The following is a 17,388-nucleotide window of genomic DNA, read 5'->3' as shown; positions in this document are numbered from 1 at the left end:
TCTAACGCACAGCCCTGTGTGGGCTGCTGTGAAGAAAATAAACTGCATCCCAGCCAGACCCAGGACACCAGAGAATCCAAAATTACAGTTCTTTGACCTGTAGGAGAAGGATTCTCAGTACTGAAGGGAGCTGAACCCCTGGTATTAAACAGGGAATGCACGTAACCGTATAGCTCCATGTCTGTAGCTGTAAGATTTCTGTCACTTTGCGTGAAGTTTAGGGAACAGTTATTTCAACTGTTTGCTTAATATCTTGCGGAAAAATTAGCCTTCCAGTAGACATTAATAGCACACAATAATTGTTTCAGTCTTGAACTATATCTAGCAAAGTTACTATACCAGATTTTAGTTTAATTCAGTTCTGCAATTAAGTTTTCAAAGCTACGGTAGGTATTATTCATAATGCAAAGTAAGCATTTCAGTACTGAAATATATTTCTGTTTTCTAGACCTGCAGCAACAACCAGGAGTGAAAGGAACGAGGTACTGTAAAACTAGTTTCTTGGTAAACAGTCTCTATCAGCTTTTAATCACTTCGATGGGAGCAGTGTTTATGTAGTGATCAACCAGATGTACAAATTGCTGCTGGTACGCAGCTTTATTGTATTTGAGACAAATCTGTGGGCTGTGAAGGAGAGAATGAATCATTCCTGCATTTGTAATGGTCTGTAATACTAGACAGTGGAATTACAGAAAGTACTGTATTTTTTGTAGGTCAGCATACCAATGGAAGTAACTGATGGCCCTGGTTTAACTCACTCATCTGACCCAACTTCAGAGGATGTCCGGTTAGAAGCTTCAGCCTACAAGGAGACTATGCTGCTGTTGGAAGAGCTTAGCGTGGTTCATACGGGTATGTTTTCAAGTCTCTGTCTTCAGCTGTTACAAGTTCCCCTTAAAACATGATTTCTTTGTAGGCACTCCTAAGTATTTTAATTTCATATTTTGATATAGTATCTCTTTGTGACTAGAGATCCCCCTCAAAAGCTGTGAAACTGTCACCTAACCTGAGATGTTGCCTGCATTACCAGCCGATGTGCCTTACGTTATCATTGGTTCTCTGTCTAGTCAGAGCTGGAGAAGCAGCTTCTTGCAAAGTACAGTTCAGCTCCTTCTAATGCGGTCATCAAAAGTCAGCAAGAGCTTTTTCTTCTTTATATCCCCTTGATGTGGTTTAAGCCCAGCCACACCTAAACACCTAAGCACCACACAGCCACTCACTTGTTCCACCCCAGTGGGGTGGGGGAGAGCATCGGAAAGGGAAAAGTGAGAAAACTCATGGGTCGGCATGAAAACAGTTTAATAGCAAAAGCCACGCACGCAAGCAAAGCAAAGCAAGGAATTCATCCAGCACGTCCCATGGGCAGGCGGGTGTTCAGCCATCTCCAGGACAGCAGGGCTCCGTCACGCATAACAAATACTTGGGAAGACAAAGTGCCATCACTCTGGATGTCCCTCCCTTCCTTCGTCCTCCCCCAGCTTTATATGCTGAGCATGATGCCGCGTGGCATGGCACATCCCTTGGGTCAGCTGGGGTCAGCTGTCCCAGCCGTGTCCCGGCCCGGCTCCTTGCGTACCCCCAGCCTGCTCGCTGGTGGGGTGGGGTGAGGAGCAGAAAAGGCCTTGGCTCTGTGTGGGCGCTGCTGGGCCATAACGAACACATCCCTGTGCTACCAACCCTGTTTGCGGCACAACTGTAAAACATGGCCCCGTACCAGCGACTGCGAAGAAAATTAACACTATCCCAGCCACAACCAGCACCCCCCTCAACAGCTAATGACAAAGAGTACAGCAAAATAATGGCTTTGCTTAAAAATAATAAGTACATATATATAACAAATTTCAACTGTCATAAGATGCTTGCATATGTGCACAAGGCATTATATAAACATAAGCATCACTTACTAGGGCTCTTAAACTATGCTAAAATTTCATTAGGCAAGTGTTAACCTTGGCCGAAGGCCAAACTCCCCCCCCAGTGCTGCCACTGCCCCTCCTTGACAAAACGGGGCGAAAAAGCTGGTGGGTCAGTGTGAAGGCAGGGCTGTCACTTCCCAGTGACTGTCACTGGCAAAACAGACTCCACCGATTAAAATACATGTGGATAGTGAGAAACAAAGACCCCAAACCTGAGAAGGACACGTCGGCACCCCCCCTGCTCAAGCTCTGCTGCGCTCCTTCCCTGCCACCTCCCCAGGCAGCGCGGGGAGGCTGCGGTCGGCAGTCGGGACGTAGCAGTTTCTCTGCTGCTCCTTCCTCGTCCCTTTTCCCTGCTCCAGTGTGAGTCCTCCCCCAGGCTGCAGTCCTTTGGGGAAAATCTCCTCCAGCCTGGGCCCTCCATGGGTCGCAGGTCCTTCGGGAAGGATCCGCCTGCTCTGGCACGGGGTCCTCCGCAGCACTGCGCTGTGGGTATCTGCTCCAGCATGGTTCTCTCTGGGGCTGCAGGGGAATCTCTGCTCTGGCACCTGGAGCAGCACCTCTCCCTCCTCCTTCGCTGACCTGGGTGTTCGTTTGCGGGGCTGGTTTTCACATGCTTTTCCCCTTCTCTGCCCGTTTCGCCCTTTCCTGCATTTGTTTTTCCTGAGGTGCTGCCAGCACGGCTGAGAGGCTCAGCTGTGCCCTGCGGTGGGTCCATTGAAACCGTCCATGGCCAGCACGGGGCGACCCCTGGCTTCTTCTCACAGGGACCTTCCCACTAACCTGCCACCTGCACCTAATACAGCAAAGCATTGAACAGCTTATACATTGGGCAGTATTTGTGCAGCTTTGTGTCTTTTCTGTCTCAAAACAGGTTCTGCTACTTTGTTGAAAATGCAAAACATGCTTCTTGAATATGAACAGAGAATAGAACGTCAGAAAAATCAGTATAAAGCGCTCTCAAGAGAAGTAAGGAAATTGGAAGATGAAAGGGAGGAGTCACAGTTCAGAGCGGAGAAGACTCAAGATTTGAAATCCGTGTTGGCTCACCAAGAAGCGGAATGGAAAAGGGGTATCCAGAGCCTTAAGTATGTAAATTGTGGTCTGATAACGTATTATCTTGTCAGTGGTTTTGTTCCGAAAGACACTGATGGTGCAGGCAACAGGATGAGAAGTTTCCAGTCTTTTGGGTTTGGGTTTTTTGAATCCCGTGGGCCAGTTATGCTATGAAGTACATAATGTGAGAGGGGAAAAACGTCCGGATACCAGCTCCATGTATGTCTTCTGGATGTTGTTCTAACTTTGTTTTCTAGCAAGAAAAGAGCAAGAGAGTGTGTACGGGGAAATCAGATTTATAAGAGAGATCTGAGAGATGGTTGGGTGTGGGTTTTTTTTTCGTTTTGTCCTCGCAGCTTCAGTTGGCCTATAATACTAGGATTTCTGGTAACTCCACCCAGTGCAAGTCAAACCAGAGCTTAGAGCATTTGTTTGCTTACCTGTTTGTTTGTTGGAAAGGTCAAGTTTGGGATTGCCCCTTTCCCCACACTCCTGAGCTAGACCCGGAGGTGTGAGGTTTCTCATCGCTGTTGACATCACGTCAGACAGGGGTGGCCAGCAGGCACCGTAGGCAGTTGAGCAAGGACAACTGCAGAGCCCTGGCCTGGGAGGGGAGATCTCCTCGTGGTGATCCCCGGTGGGATGGCGTGGCTGGGGAGCTGGCCCAGCAGGGCCAGGCGGCCCAGGCAGAGAGCGAGCTCAGCAGGAGCCACGGTGAGCTGGCAGCTGGGGCGGCCCGCAGCGGCCTGGGCTGTCTGGGGGGCAGCAGTGCCAGGGCACTGGGGGCAGTGAGTGCCCACCCCTCCTCAGGGCTTGCTGAGCTGTGTCTCGAGCCCGGGGTCCGGTTTTTGGCCGCCCAGCCCAGGAGATCTTGCCCAGCCCGTGTGAGGTCGGCAGGGAGATGCCGGGCTGGCGCGGGGGCAGGAGCACCAGCCCTGTGAGGGGAGGCTGCGGGAGCTGGGCCTGGGGGAGTTGGGCCTCCCAGCGCGGGGGAGGGGAGTACGAGGAAGACGAGGCCGGTCCCAGCTTGGCCTGGGTTTGACTTCAGCAGGTGTTCAAAATCCTCAAGCATCTGTCAAGTATAAAGAAGTAGTATTTTCATTCTAAGTGAATTCTCCAAGCAGCGTTAATTTGTACTTTCGAAAGTTACACTTTTTATGAAATTACACTAGAAGTTATATGTAAAGCTTTTTCCTTGCAATATACGCCATTCAAATACAAACGTTTGTCAGTCTTTCAAGTAATTTTAGTGGTGGTTGATTCTTGTTTTGCAGAATTTCTAAAGCAGGCTTTCAATTGGCAGTTCTTCCCTTACGCTGACACTTGATTTTTTAAATTTTTTTTTTTGTTCACTGTTGCGAGTATATGGGAAAAAATAGTCAAAATAATGATCAAACACAAAGCTGCTTGCTTGTTTGGGTACCGTGGGCACACCATGGACCGTTTTTTACCATGTCAGTGCTTATTGCTGATTGTTTCAGTTGGTAAAGAAGCTGACCTTCCATAAGGCTTTCCTTGTAAGTCAGCTTCAAAATGAAATTGCTGTAGTTTCTCCCAGAGGTAGATCCGACTGGGGTTTAAAACTGTTTTTAATCGTATTCAGCTTAAACCCCATGCATTTCTGAATCTGGTTTTGAACACTGACATCCTTCTGGAGTAAACAGAAGCTGCTTGTTCTGCCTGTGGTCAGCAGTTGTTTTAGACTTACAGAAGGCTTGCTGAAAAATTGTTGGGTCTGCCATAGGTAAGTGGCGTGCTGATTCACCAGTATTGCTTCTGGTCACTGAATCCGTAATGTGTAGGCAATGCTCAGTATACTAAGAAAATGTATACTAACCATAGTAAAAGTTTACGATGCTTTGATCTGATGAGACAACAAACTCCTTTTTCAGCAAAATGGCTGTAATATGAAGATGGATTTTTTTAATTTTATTATAGAAGTGTGCACACTGGTGTGTGTTTCCCTATACAAACTTACAAATAACTGATAAATCACTCAAAGGTTTTTTTTCTGTATCTTGTACAACTGATACCATGCACAATGGCATGAAGTTAGAATTCTTTAAAAAGTTGAAAAGTACAGTAAAAATATGAACTCTGAAAACGTTTAACATTTTTTATGGTTTGAGTTGTCTCTGCAAGTTCATCATGTGGAATATCTACTTTTATATCAGTGCTTTTGTTTCTCAAATACTCCGTTAAATCCCAGATCTTCTTTGAAACAAGAAGAAGAAAAGAGGCTCAGAGTAGAAGTGCTGTGTGAGAAAAGGAGAGAAGACCTCCGAAGGAAAGAAGATCAATGTTGTAAAGAGATGGAGGAGAAACAGAAACTTGAGTTACAGTCTAGGAATTTAGAAATGGAGTTAAGAACACTGAGAAGGCTCTTGAAACAGGTCTATTAAATAATGAATTAAACTCTTTGTCTTATTTTCTGCTTCTTTTCAATTGTATTCCAGTATGCCTAGAGAAGGAGGCGCTTTGTTCACGGAAGAGGCGTTGGATAACAGTTGTCAAATTTTGAGGACAGTAGAGTACAGTTGGTTCACAATTGGGTGGTTGTTTTTTTTTTTTTTTGCTTTGCAGTTTATTATTCCTTTTTTCCTTTTTCAAAATTTAGGTTTCATTTGTATTTCAGGCAAAGCCTGACCTTTTTTTGAATTACTACAAAACATCCTGTATTTCGCCTTCTTAAATTTTCATAAGAAAATTTAAATTTATTTATTTATAGGTGGATTATCATAACGGTGGGGAATCAAAAATGTTTTCAAGTATGCAAGGGAGAATGGGAAGATGTATTGCTAGCTCTGTTTTTTCTTAAGATGCAAGCAGTTTTATTGTATTACTGCAGGTTGAAGAGGAACGTGATGAAACACAGAGACAGCGCTCTCAGGAAAAGAGGGCCAGAGCCCTTCAAGAAGGAATTTTGAACAACCACCTTGGGAGACAAAAGGAACTAGAAGAAGAGACAAGAAGATCTGTCGGAAAAAATTCAGAGGTAAGCAGATTTTTTTTCTAATAAATTAAATTTCACCATGTTTGTTTTAAAGTCATAATAAATCTTACATAACTTTTTCTGTTTCTTGATGTTTATTTACTGTTTACCAGTGTAACTTATCTGGGTAAATACCTTTCTTGTTTTCTCTTATGTCTAAAAGTTCTGGAAAGCAGCATCACTCCTGTATGTACCTGAATTACTTGTGCAAGTCGGAAGCTAATAGAAGACACTATTTACACCGTTTCTTAACCTATCTGTTATTTTCCATTTCATAGACATTTTGTCATCGCTTTTTAGGCTTTCTAGCAGTGAAACACCTAGCTACCTATGGCAAGGTTGACCAGGAAGAAAGTTGTTTGACAGTGTTTGTGTTTCCATTGCTTTTATTTTTTAATTAGTTATTCCCTTATTGAACTTACTTCAAGTATGCCTTTCTTTGCCACCTCCACATAACTAAAATTTTATGATCGACTCTCAGCAATGAATTCAACTCTCTGTAAGAGTTAGAGTAACTGGAGGAGAAAAAGCAATCATAAACACTGTATTAAAAAAGATCTTGAAAAGAGTTTACTGAATTTCCTAAAGAATGTGCAGTGCCTTGAAGCCTTTTTGTTCTTGGCTGTGCTGCCCAATAAATGTAGGGTGAATGTGTTTAAGTGGGAAAAAGTTATACATACAATAAAGAGGAAATATACAGGACTATTGCATTCCGGGGGTGATTGAGTCTTATAGCTAACGTTCAGTAATACAAAAGGATAAGTGTTCAGAAGACATTTGAGAAGGAAAATACCCTTTCTGGCCTTGTTTTTACCAGATCTGTAGCACAACTAATTCAACCTTAAAGGCAGTATTATAAAGGCATGCACATACAAGAAAGCGCTGTCATTTTAAAAGCTTTGGTTGCTGGTTTAAGGGGGGAAAAAACCGTAACTGTATATTTGGGATGTTCATTTAGGTTTTAAGGCTATGTTGCACTTCCGTTGGGTACGTACGTTGTACATGTGCATGGGTTCACAGAGTAGCTTATTGCCTGAAACTTCATCTTCGAAGTCATGCTTCGGTACTAGAAATGTTAAAATGCAGTTTACTGCTGCAGGTTTTTTGTAGATTCATTTCCCAATTGGCTCTTTATTCATTTTCCCTGTCATTCAGGAATCCAGCACTGATAGAGAACAGGATCTGTTGTACAAGAATCAGTTACTACAAGATGAGATTGCTATGCTAAGGCTAGAACTCACTCAAGTAAGACTTAGGCACCAGGAGGAACAAGGAAAATATTTAAAGGAAAATGAGACCTTGAAAGAAAAAAATGAAGCTCTCAAAAAGGAACTTAAACTGCACAAGGAAGCATTAAGACAAATGTTTTTTCAGTTCAACGCGGAGCTGGACTTAGTAAAGAGAGAATCTGCAGTGCTGACTTCCAAACTTGAGCAGACAAACAAAAGCAAAGACAGACTAGAGACAGAAATTGAATCATTGCGTTCCTCCCTGAACGCTGCAGTTCAAGAACTTAAACTTCATTTGTCATCAAAAAGCAATGCTGAACGAAGATTTCCCAGAGAACGTGATGAATGCCTTTGCTTGCAAGTCGAGCTCCATTGTGACCTCTCTGACGTGCAAGAAACCAACAAGAGCTTGTCTCTGCAGCTGTGTAAAGCTAAAAGCAAAGCTAATAGGCTAGAAAATGAGCTTCACCAGTTGAAGCAAATGCTCGGAGAAAAAGCTTTGCTTTTAGAAATGACAAAAAAGAATTAAGTCAAGGCCAGTGTCGGGCAAAGGAATGTGATCATGCTCGACAACTTGAGAAAGATCCAGTAAGCAAACTTGTAATAAAACAGGAGTCCCTGCAGGAGCGATTGGCCCAGCTCCAGAGTGAAAACCTTCTTACTCCATCAGCAATGGGAAGAGATGCAGAACAAGAGGATCATGAAAGAAAAAATAGTGGATTATGGGCAGGAGCGTTTTAATGACATTTTCAACAAACTTAGAGCTGATACAGAAAAGCAAGTTTATCTAATAGAAGAGCGAAACAAGGATTTAAATGCCAAGCGTACTGATTTAAGGGAACAAGTCTTTAAATACGAGACTGACGTAGTAGAAAGACAGGTAAAGTATATGCGTAGAAAGAACAATTTAAAGTTTGTCCGTTCTTGAAATTAGTTTGTTCCTCCAATGTATCCGGTGTAAGTTACATGCATGGGACCAAAGAATACTCATTTGTTCTGGTTTGTTATGTTTCCCTCGGAATTGCGGAAAGTTTTGGCAACGGGGATATTAGTCCTCAGATCTAAGCAGAGAACAGAAAAAAGGTATCCAAGTCTAAGCTTTGATCAAGAAAGGTGATTCTTCTCTAGAACTTTTTTCCATCTATTTTCCTTAGTCCATGTTATGCCCTATAGAATAGTCTAAAGTATTTGATGGTTTTGATGTAAGTATTGCACAGATGACATGAATGAGAGTGGTATAAAAGGAGGAACCATCCAATACACGAGGGCTGAGAAATGAAGATACAGAGAAGTGAAGTGGTTGGGGATAGATTTATATGAAGCTTCTACAGAGGGGAAAAAAGAGGTTCTCTGTAAGCTGCTGTCAAGATTGAAGAGTATTAGTAATGTCCAGCTGTTGATTTCTGTATGTGTTTTGAGGGTTCTGAGGGGCCTGCCTGTTCCTCAAAGTTCATGTCAGACGGTGACCTTAAGCTTTCTCTTTTATGATGTGTAGCCACACTCCAGCAGTACTGTCAATCATTGTAAACTGTGACTTGCTTTGTATTCTTACTACCAAAATAATGGGTTCCTTTTGAAGATCATGTGAGAGAGTGTGTGTGTGTTATATGTATATAGCTATATATATATAATGAGCTATCCAGATTTTTGTAAACCTAATCTATCAGTATTTCTAAAACGAGCTGAGTAAGAAGACTACAAGAGGATGTGATTCAACATACCCTTAAAGTGTATCTCAAAGGAGCTTTCAGATATTTGTATTCATTTAATTGTATTTGTATAGTGAAGAAACAGAAGAAAGAACAATCTAACACAAAGTCCTGCCTTCAGTCACCGGAGTAATATTTGCAGTCAAACTGTGGCTCTTAGATCACAACAGATTTCTTTGGGTTTTGTTAGGCAAAAAATACCCGATTGCAGTGTGTTCCTGTGTATTGTTCAAGGAAGAACAATACCTGAGCCTTTTTTATGTGTTAGGAAACAGGAATCCTCATGAACAGCTGCTGATAGTCAAAGGTGCTCAGCTGAGAAAGATGACGAGAGGTCATCATCTGTGCAGATGCCTGCTGGTGGCAGGCAAAATTTCATACTTTTGGGTTCAATCTAGACAGGTCTAACCGTATAACAAAATAAGTTAAAGGCGTATTTCGTGTTCTTAGAACTTTCTTCATGCTAATTTAACTGTTTCGTTAGGGCATGTTTGGACAACTGCAGCAGGAGCTTGCTGCTGCACTTAAAAAGCAATCTATGCCAGAAGCTTCACTTGAAGTTACTACGCGCTACCACAGTGACCTGGAGAGAGACAAGCTGCGCTTGCAAAAGGAGTTGGAAAAAAAGGTGAAAACTAAGGTAGTTAATGTCTGTAACTATATGAATAAATCTGAGCGTAGCTGTTGAAAGCAGGAGCGAATGTTGTCCTTTTGCACCACCTTTTGCAGTGTTCTTACGAAAACTGAAGTATAGAGGGAACCAGAGGAGCTTTGCAGGAAAGCTGTAGGGTGATTCTGTGTGTGTGTGCATGTCATCTTATCCCCCAAAGTTGTAACCTCATCCTGTCGCTTCTAGAGTATTCCTTCTTCCCACCAGCTCCAGCTGCTGTTCTTGGTTATGGTTCCTAAGGTGTGTTTTACACTCCACACCAACCTTGGCCATAGGTCTTGGATGGGTGGAGGAGAGCTTAGGCCTGTTTCTGTGTAAGTTACTGCATTCTCCTGCGCTCTTGTCTTTTCCGGCCACCTTACTTTTTCTTCTGCCACTGTTGCTTTCACAGACGCAGAAGCAGAACATGCTGGCTCTGACATCCAAGGACTTGCACAGCACGTGGGAGGAGCACTTGAAGTCAAGATCCCACCTTGAAGAGCGCGTTGCTCAGCTGGACGAGGAGAAGGCTGAACTGTTGCAACAGGTGAGCCCAGAAAATTCTCCAGGCACCGAGCCAATACCCAGGAGAACCACATGCACCTTCTGGTCAGGTTCTTACATATCATTGTTTTCTGTTATCCCTGCCATTCAGGCTGCGAGTACCTTATCGTTTGGGGGTCATGGAGGAAGCAAATAAAAGCTAGATGGGTATCCTTGTGTAAGTTCTGGAGTGGCTCTGTTGGGAAGAGTTCCCAGTGTGGTTTGCTATCAGTTGAGCACATCGAGCAAGGCCACAGTTCCCAGTTCTTCCTTGGATTTTGTGTGGTCATCTTCTGACCCCTTGGTTTCTGGGCAGGTTTAAAATGCTTGATGTTTCCAGTGCGTGTGTGGAGGAGCTGCTGTATGTTTTCAGCGTAGCGGGAGCTTAAAAGCCTTGCAGAAAAACATACTGAAGGAATGCTGGGTAAATGAACGAGTGCTTGGGAAACAAGCAGCGCCTGCCAGTTGCCAAGGGACAGCCTTCCCCTTTTCTCCTTTTCTGTAGAGGGAAAATGGAAGTACAAAGTCAAAACAGCTGCCAGCTCTCCTCTGGTGTGGCTGAGAAAACACCAAGAGGAGGAAAACCAGCATGTGGCTAAGTAAATGGCCACACAGAAGAGGTGGAGGTAATGGCCGAGGGGAATAAAATGTTGAAGAACTCCAAAAGATCAGATTCCTCCACAAGCCCCTGCCTGCTGGTTGCTGGAAGATCCCATGAAAGCTTTGGATGGATCCATGTTCTCCCATGAAGTGCATACCTACGTAATCCCTACTATGAGCAGAGGCACTGCCAAAAGTGTTCTCCAGCATCTTTTCCACCTGTTATGTCTAGAAGAGGATGGCCTTTGCTTCAGCGAGGGCATCTGTTTCTGTAGTTACGTATTGGTCTGTTTGATGTGAAACCTGAAGGGATGGAATATCCTCAGGAATTCCGTCCCATGGCATTCTGTGGAACGTGGCTAACGGATAGAGACGTCCGGCAGCTTCTCTGTGGAGAGCGCTAGATGCACAGACTGTACGTAGGTATTTTTCCTGTGCTCTGTTTGTGTGATACACTTTCAAAAGAGAAAAGAAAGATGTGAGAGTGAAAGAAAGGAAGTGAAGAAGCTGGTAGAGTTGAAACGCCCAGCTGAACTACGTCTGGCCCAAGAAATGAAAAGAAACCTCGATCTGCAGAAAGACTGTAAGAGGGACGGCTTTTTAGCGTGGTGAAGAGGTATCCCTGCGTAGAAGTCATGTTTTATTAAACTTTAGTGTAAAAATAGGTGTACCTAACTGTGAGCAGATGCCGGCCTCGTGTTAGTTCTTGCAAGGTACTTCTGTACACCAGCCCCTAGTTTTCACTAGCTGCCAAAACAACTGCAGGTGCAGGTTGCCCTGCAGTTCTCCTGGGAAAAAGGGAGTCTTTCATTCCTCTTTTCAGGTGAAATCTGGACTCTCCAAGTGTATGTGGCACAGGAATACTGGTTTTTCCTGGTAATTCCTGGTGTGTCAAGCACGTTAAAGATGAAGCAAGCTGTGTCTGTGCTGTTTACATGAGAGTATGTGAAAAAGTCCAGTTTTGTTCCTTTGCTTCATTGTTTTCATGACTAGTTTGCTGTGCAGGTTGAAGAGGCTGCTGAGCAGAGCTACGAAGGAACTAAGGGTGTATGAGGAGAGAGGGGGACTGTCCCAGCTTAATTTGCAGGGAGAAGTGAAGAACAGGTATTCTGAAGTGGTCAATGAAATTGGCAGATTAAGAACAAAGGTGAGCTTTGCTTTGTTTGGGTTATTGTGGTGTTTTTTCTTGTGAAACCTTTGTTCTTTCTTTATACTTCTTTTCATATTGTTGACTTTTTTTCTTGGCTGTATTTCTGAAATTATTTGGCTGTTTTTTGATGTTCCTTCTATGGTCACAGTAGTAGGCGACTGTAATACTGATGTAGCTCTTAGGGGTAAAGACGGAAGTGTTACGTACACAGCAGTATCTGCGAGGGCACATCAGGGGTAGGCTGTCCTGCAGAGGAAGGGCAAAGCAAGAGCCACAGCAAGGCTGGCAGGGTCTGTGACCACACAGGCCAGGGATCAGCCCCACAGGCCCTCACCAAGAAGAGCAGAAGAGTTCTGGGGACAGTAAGCAGAGTGCGCCAAGAGTGCAGATCACCAGGCCGGTCCATAGGGATGGGCAGGTCTGCAGTCCTACTGGGCCGTCACGTCCATGGGTGAGGGTCAGGGCTGAGAGCAGTGAAGGCCCAGCACAGGCCTGGCTGCAGCTTGAGGCCGTGGCAGCATCGTCGGGCTCCGACGGATGCATTCCCTCTCGGAAGAGAGGGGAGTAACGCCACCATCACTCGGAACAGCTCTGTGCAGTTGGCCTTGCCCAAGGTCACCCCCTGAAGGCTGTCTCGGGCACGAGTTGAGCAGGAGGCAGGTGGGGGTTTGCTTTTCGGAATGGTGTCTTTGCTTCCCAGGGCACAATGCAGTGTGAGGTGGTGCGGAAGAAACCCTGTAACTTGTTGCTTACTAGTAGCTGACTCAGTCCGTCTTTCCTGGTCTTAGAGACCCACAAATGGTTTTGAGGTTGCTCTGCGGCGAATGAAGAGACGGGACGCAGCTTGATGCAAGCAAATGTCAATTTATTGTACAGAAGCACACGTTTTTATACACTTTCAGAAGCTGCGCGTTTCAAACTAATTGGTTCTTGAAGCTAAGCATTGCATACTAGGCAATCCCTGATTGGTGGTTAACTACCAGCAATTAACAGCAAGGTGTTACCTTTCCATGGCGCCATCCGTCTCCCACTCCCCTGTGCTCTGCAAACATGCCTCATCATGTTAATTGCTGTCTAGACAAGCTCGAGCACATTCCCCTCAGCTAACCGATTGCCACGCGTGGTCCTAGTTTCCAGCCCGCTCCTGCATTGCTCTGGCCGTTCGGTAGCATGTGACCTTTTAGCTGCTTCTCCGCTCATTACTGAGATAGCTGTGTTTCAAAGTTATGCTCCTTTTTAGAAGATATTATTGTAGAACGAGTCAACTGCCTTGACAGTGGCTCATTTTTAGTTCACAGGTTAGCAGCATATTTGTGTTCCTGTTGGAAGAGTTATTTTGAATGACAGGGAATGGAATTACGTTTGGGCAATTTTAAATAAGTGTAAAGTTTCTACGTATTTTAGAGACTTTCAAGTGTTGACTCTGCTGGTTTCCCCCACTTTTTTAAAAATAAAAGATGATGGGATATCATGTTTTATGGTTAATAGGTATAGACGATGGATGTTTCTGGAGGGGGAAAGAAGGGGATAGAGCTGTAGTTGACCATTGGGACCTATGGGAAGTCTGATATTTCCTGGAAATCTTTTGAAAACAAACTGCAGCTTTGACCTAAAGAGACTGTCTTCTGCCACCACTGCTGCAAAAGCGGTGTTCTGAACTGCTACTTCCAGATCTTTTAGCGTAATGGAAGAGAAGGGTACCCGTTTCTTGCCTTGTCAGTTCTGTGACAAAGCTTTGACCGTGTGACAGCATGTGACAGTTCCTCTGAAGCGTGACACATGGTTCTTTTTCTGATGAAACCAGAATGTGGCTGTGATGTAACTGGGTATGGGTGTGTTTGATTTCCTATGATCGTATGAACATCTCGCAGAAGAATAGCCCTAGTGCTTTTCAGCCTAGCCCTGCGGGTGTCATGCCGCTGGTTTGGTACCTCTCGGTCCGTGACCCACTGCAGAACTGAGGAAGGATGGGAACCTGAGGAATGCTGTCAGAAATTATGTGAAAGCTGTTCTTGTTTTAAAAGAAGAGCCTGGTTTCACTTTTGTGATAAATAGTCTTGATGGCCAACTCCTTTACCAATTTTCACAGATTTGACTAATTTTAGATCCCTCTGAGTTCCCTGTTTTTTTCCCCTTTCCTGTCTACAGGTTGATGAACTTTCCCAGCAGCTGGAGATAGAGCCTAAAAAAGGCATGCAGCTAGAAGCACAAAATCATGATTTGCGAGAGGAGTTGTCCACCATGCGTGGGAACCATGAAAAACTGGAGAAGAGCAAAAGCCAGCTGAAAGAAGAGGTGGCTAATCTCAAACACCATATGGAGACTAACATGGTGGATCGCAGCCAAATAGAACAATCCAAAAGAGAGGTGGAAGAGTGAGCTGAACAAGAAATAAGACAAAAACGGCAAGAAGTCAATCTGATTTTGCAGGTAAGTTAATTTCTTATGTGTGTCTGTTATAGACTTCTGTTTTGGTTGTCATTTTTAGGGGTGGTGGTGGTGCCTGATTCCATGTGTTACGCTGTACTTCTGTTTTTCCTGAAGGGCAGTGGGAGAAGGGAATATGGTTGGGCAAGACGCTTTCATGTGCGTGCAGTGTGCCTGCAGGCCCTGAATCAAAAACTTGCCAAGGTAGAATTTCATTTTGCAGTTCTTGGAGGGGTATCACTGTCCACTGGTCTTGTTCTCATTGTTTATCCTTGAATGGGTATTGCAACTTAGAGTTGTCACAGCCAGGCATACACATCTTCCTTAGTCATTGCACAAGGGGCAACGCTCAGAAAAGAAGTCACCAAAGCTGCAGGGTGGGGGCTGGGGGTGCGGCATCTCCATAATTTCTTTGAGGAATGCTATGCCCTGTCCTACAGAGGTTGTGTTCTTCCATCAGTAGCTTTGATGAAGAATAGTGCTAAGATGGGGGTTCTTTCTGAATGAAAAGAATCATTTAGTGTGGTAGTTCCAGGGTTCTGCCCTGGTCGCTGATGGCAGTGAGGAGGCACAGTTGCCTCGCTGAATAGAGCTGGGCCCTTGAAATTGGGTACGTGCAATTGACTGGCGAGGGGAGTTCTCTTTTTCTTTGCGGTGGTTGAAAGTGTGTATCTACTTCAGATGCAGGCAGCCTCCCAGGACAGATTAGAACAAATCAGGGCCAGTCGTCATGCTTTGCTGACAAGCCAGCTAGAACACAGAATTGGAGACCTCGAACGTGAATTGGACAGGATAAAAAATACCCAACGAGACAGTATTTTTCAAAAAGAATCTGTACAGGCAGAAGCGGAAAAGTACAAAGACCTGTATCTGGAGGAAGTTAAAAATGGAAGGTGCCTAGGAAATAAACTGGAAGGGTAAGTCCATGCATTTTTGGCGTGATAATAAGATACTACTTTTTCCTCAAGCAGTTTTCTTCGTTAAATACCTTTTCTACATCTGGTCAGCATTATGCATAAGATAGCATATTTGTGATGAAAGTACCTTAAGGCTCCCCCCGTTCATTGGAACTATCTTCGTTTCTCTTCAGTGTTCCAGCAGTAACACCACCGATCATGGGCATTAATAGGATATTTTTGAAGTTGAGTTTGTTTTAACAGGCAGCCTTTTTGCCAGTCTCTAATCTCCTCTTCTTATTCTAAGTACGGCAGAAAAGAGAATGTCATGTCCTTTACTGCTTGAATAAGGATAGGCCCTTCAGAGAACGGCATTTGGTGCTATGAAGAACAACAACAAAAATCTTTTGGCTTCCATTTTAGCCGCATGTCATAGGTTTCAGCTTGCTTTGGGAAAGGAAGGGAAGCCCAGAGTTCTTACGCCGGTGATGTACCTTTCAGGAAGAGCTATGTAAACACACGGTGTGCACAGACTGCTTTGAGGCCTTAATGCTGAGAAGTCCAAAGAATTGGTTAACTCTTGCTGCTTCCTGCAGGTAGTGTGGCTACCTAGAAATAGGCTCTTCAAAAAACCTCAGATCAAATTATGGACATTTTTTTTGAACTCTCTTAATCCCTTCCACTTTCAGAAGTCAGATAATAGTCAAAGACCTGGAGGGTAACTTTGCGGAAGTGTTATTACCAAAGATAATTCTTTGTATGCTTCTGAATGTTTCAGAGCTAATGAGAGATGAGCAGAAGCCAACGCTAAGCTCCTTCAGGAGTGCCATGGAAGCAAACCTTTAATTGCAAGCAGCGCTGTCAGTGGTCCAGTTCTGTATTCAACTGAACTGGGACATATTAGCAACAATCCGGCACTGAATAGAAGTCTAAATCTAGGAGGAAGCTTCCTAACCCCGACCGTGAATACGTTACCATCAAGAAACAGAGTTGAAGCCTATGTGGCTAAGGTAAGCGTTTTTAAATACTGTTCTCAACTAGTGTTGAAGAGTATCTGTAAGCAAGGTTGTGCTTTTCAGTCTAAAGTTAGAATCCATTTCTAGTTCCAAACCATATGCTCTAATATGCTAAACCAAATTGCTCATCAAACCAGTATACAACTAGGTGGTAGAAATGAAGACTTCTGGTCATTAGGGTTATAAAATTTCCAGAAGCGCTCAAAGACCAAAAAATACTGAGTTCTAAATGATGAACTGCGTAACAGGTTTTGTTTGCAAGTTCTCTTTTGCAAGAGAAACTGTGGTGAAGAATACTGTGGCATAGGAAGCTCCCAAATAAGCTCTTCAGTAAAATTTAATGCGGATGCCCCATCCCTGGCAGTGCTCAAGGCCAGGCTGGGTGGGGCTTGGAGCAACCCGGTCTAGTGGAAGGTGTCCCTGCCCATGGCAGGGGGGCTGGAACTGGATGATCTTTAAGGTCCCTTCCAACCCAAGCCATTCTGTGGATGACCTTTTTTAAAACAGCTATCTTTATGATGAGTGCAAAATCCCATCAGACTTCTTTGTTTGAGACACCTTTTCCCCCTTCACTGATGTTCATGCTAGCAGTTTCTTCACCGGAACTGGTTTTAGTACAATACCAACAAAGGGATGCTTCAAAACTAGGATGGTATGAACAGGGCACGTTACTTCTCACTTGAGTGCGGGACGAATGCTGTGCCTCGGAGGCATTTGATTTTGTGGGTCCTGCTATGTGGTGTTATATGTAACTGCTCCTCAGGAAGTCTACAGAGCTTTCTAATTTGGTAAAAAGCTGCAACCTCTGCAATACCTCTGGTCAAAATATGCCCTGTAATTAGCAGTCAGCATGATAGCACATCCCTCACAGAATGGTAAACGTGATATCATGAGACTTGGAAACAGATGTCAGTAGTTGTAATCGGTTTCCCACCTAGCATAGGACTGAGGCATGGGCAAGCTTGCCTGTTCAGTCAGTGTCTGTCCCTCGCACATTCTGTTGTTGAATGGATGTGAGAAGCATTTGGTCACCTTTAAGCCTTACCCTGGTTCAGTGGTCCCACCTACACTGGAAAGAATCCATTTAAAATAACGTGTCTACATACTGCACCTGGTTTAAGAAAAAAAAAAAAACCAAACCAAACAACAAAACAAAAATAGACAAAGCAGTGTGTAGGTAGTGCGTAGCGGCGGCAGTTAAGAGA

At 44.1% G+C, this 17,388-nt stretch overlaps 1 pseudogene; it reads left to right on the top strand.

Moving 5' to 3' along the window:
- The window catches only part of LOC130143515 (ankyrin repeat domain-containing protein 26-like), a 56,266-nt pseudogene that overhangs the window by 31,071 nt on the left and 7,807 nt on the right, over positions 1–17,388 (top strand).

The sequence above is a fragment of the Falco biarmicus genome, unplaced genomic scaffold (genome assembly GCF_023638135.1).
Source record: "Falco biarmicus isolate bFalBia1 unplaced genomic scaffold, bFalBia1.pri scaffold_36, whole genome shotgun sequence".
Taxonomy (NCBI): domain Eukaryota; kingdom Metazoa; phylum Chordata; class Aves; order Falconiformes; family Falconidae; genus Falco; species Falco biarmicus.
This window is presented reverse-complemented; position numbering and strand designations above follow the sequence as displayed.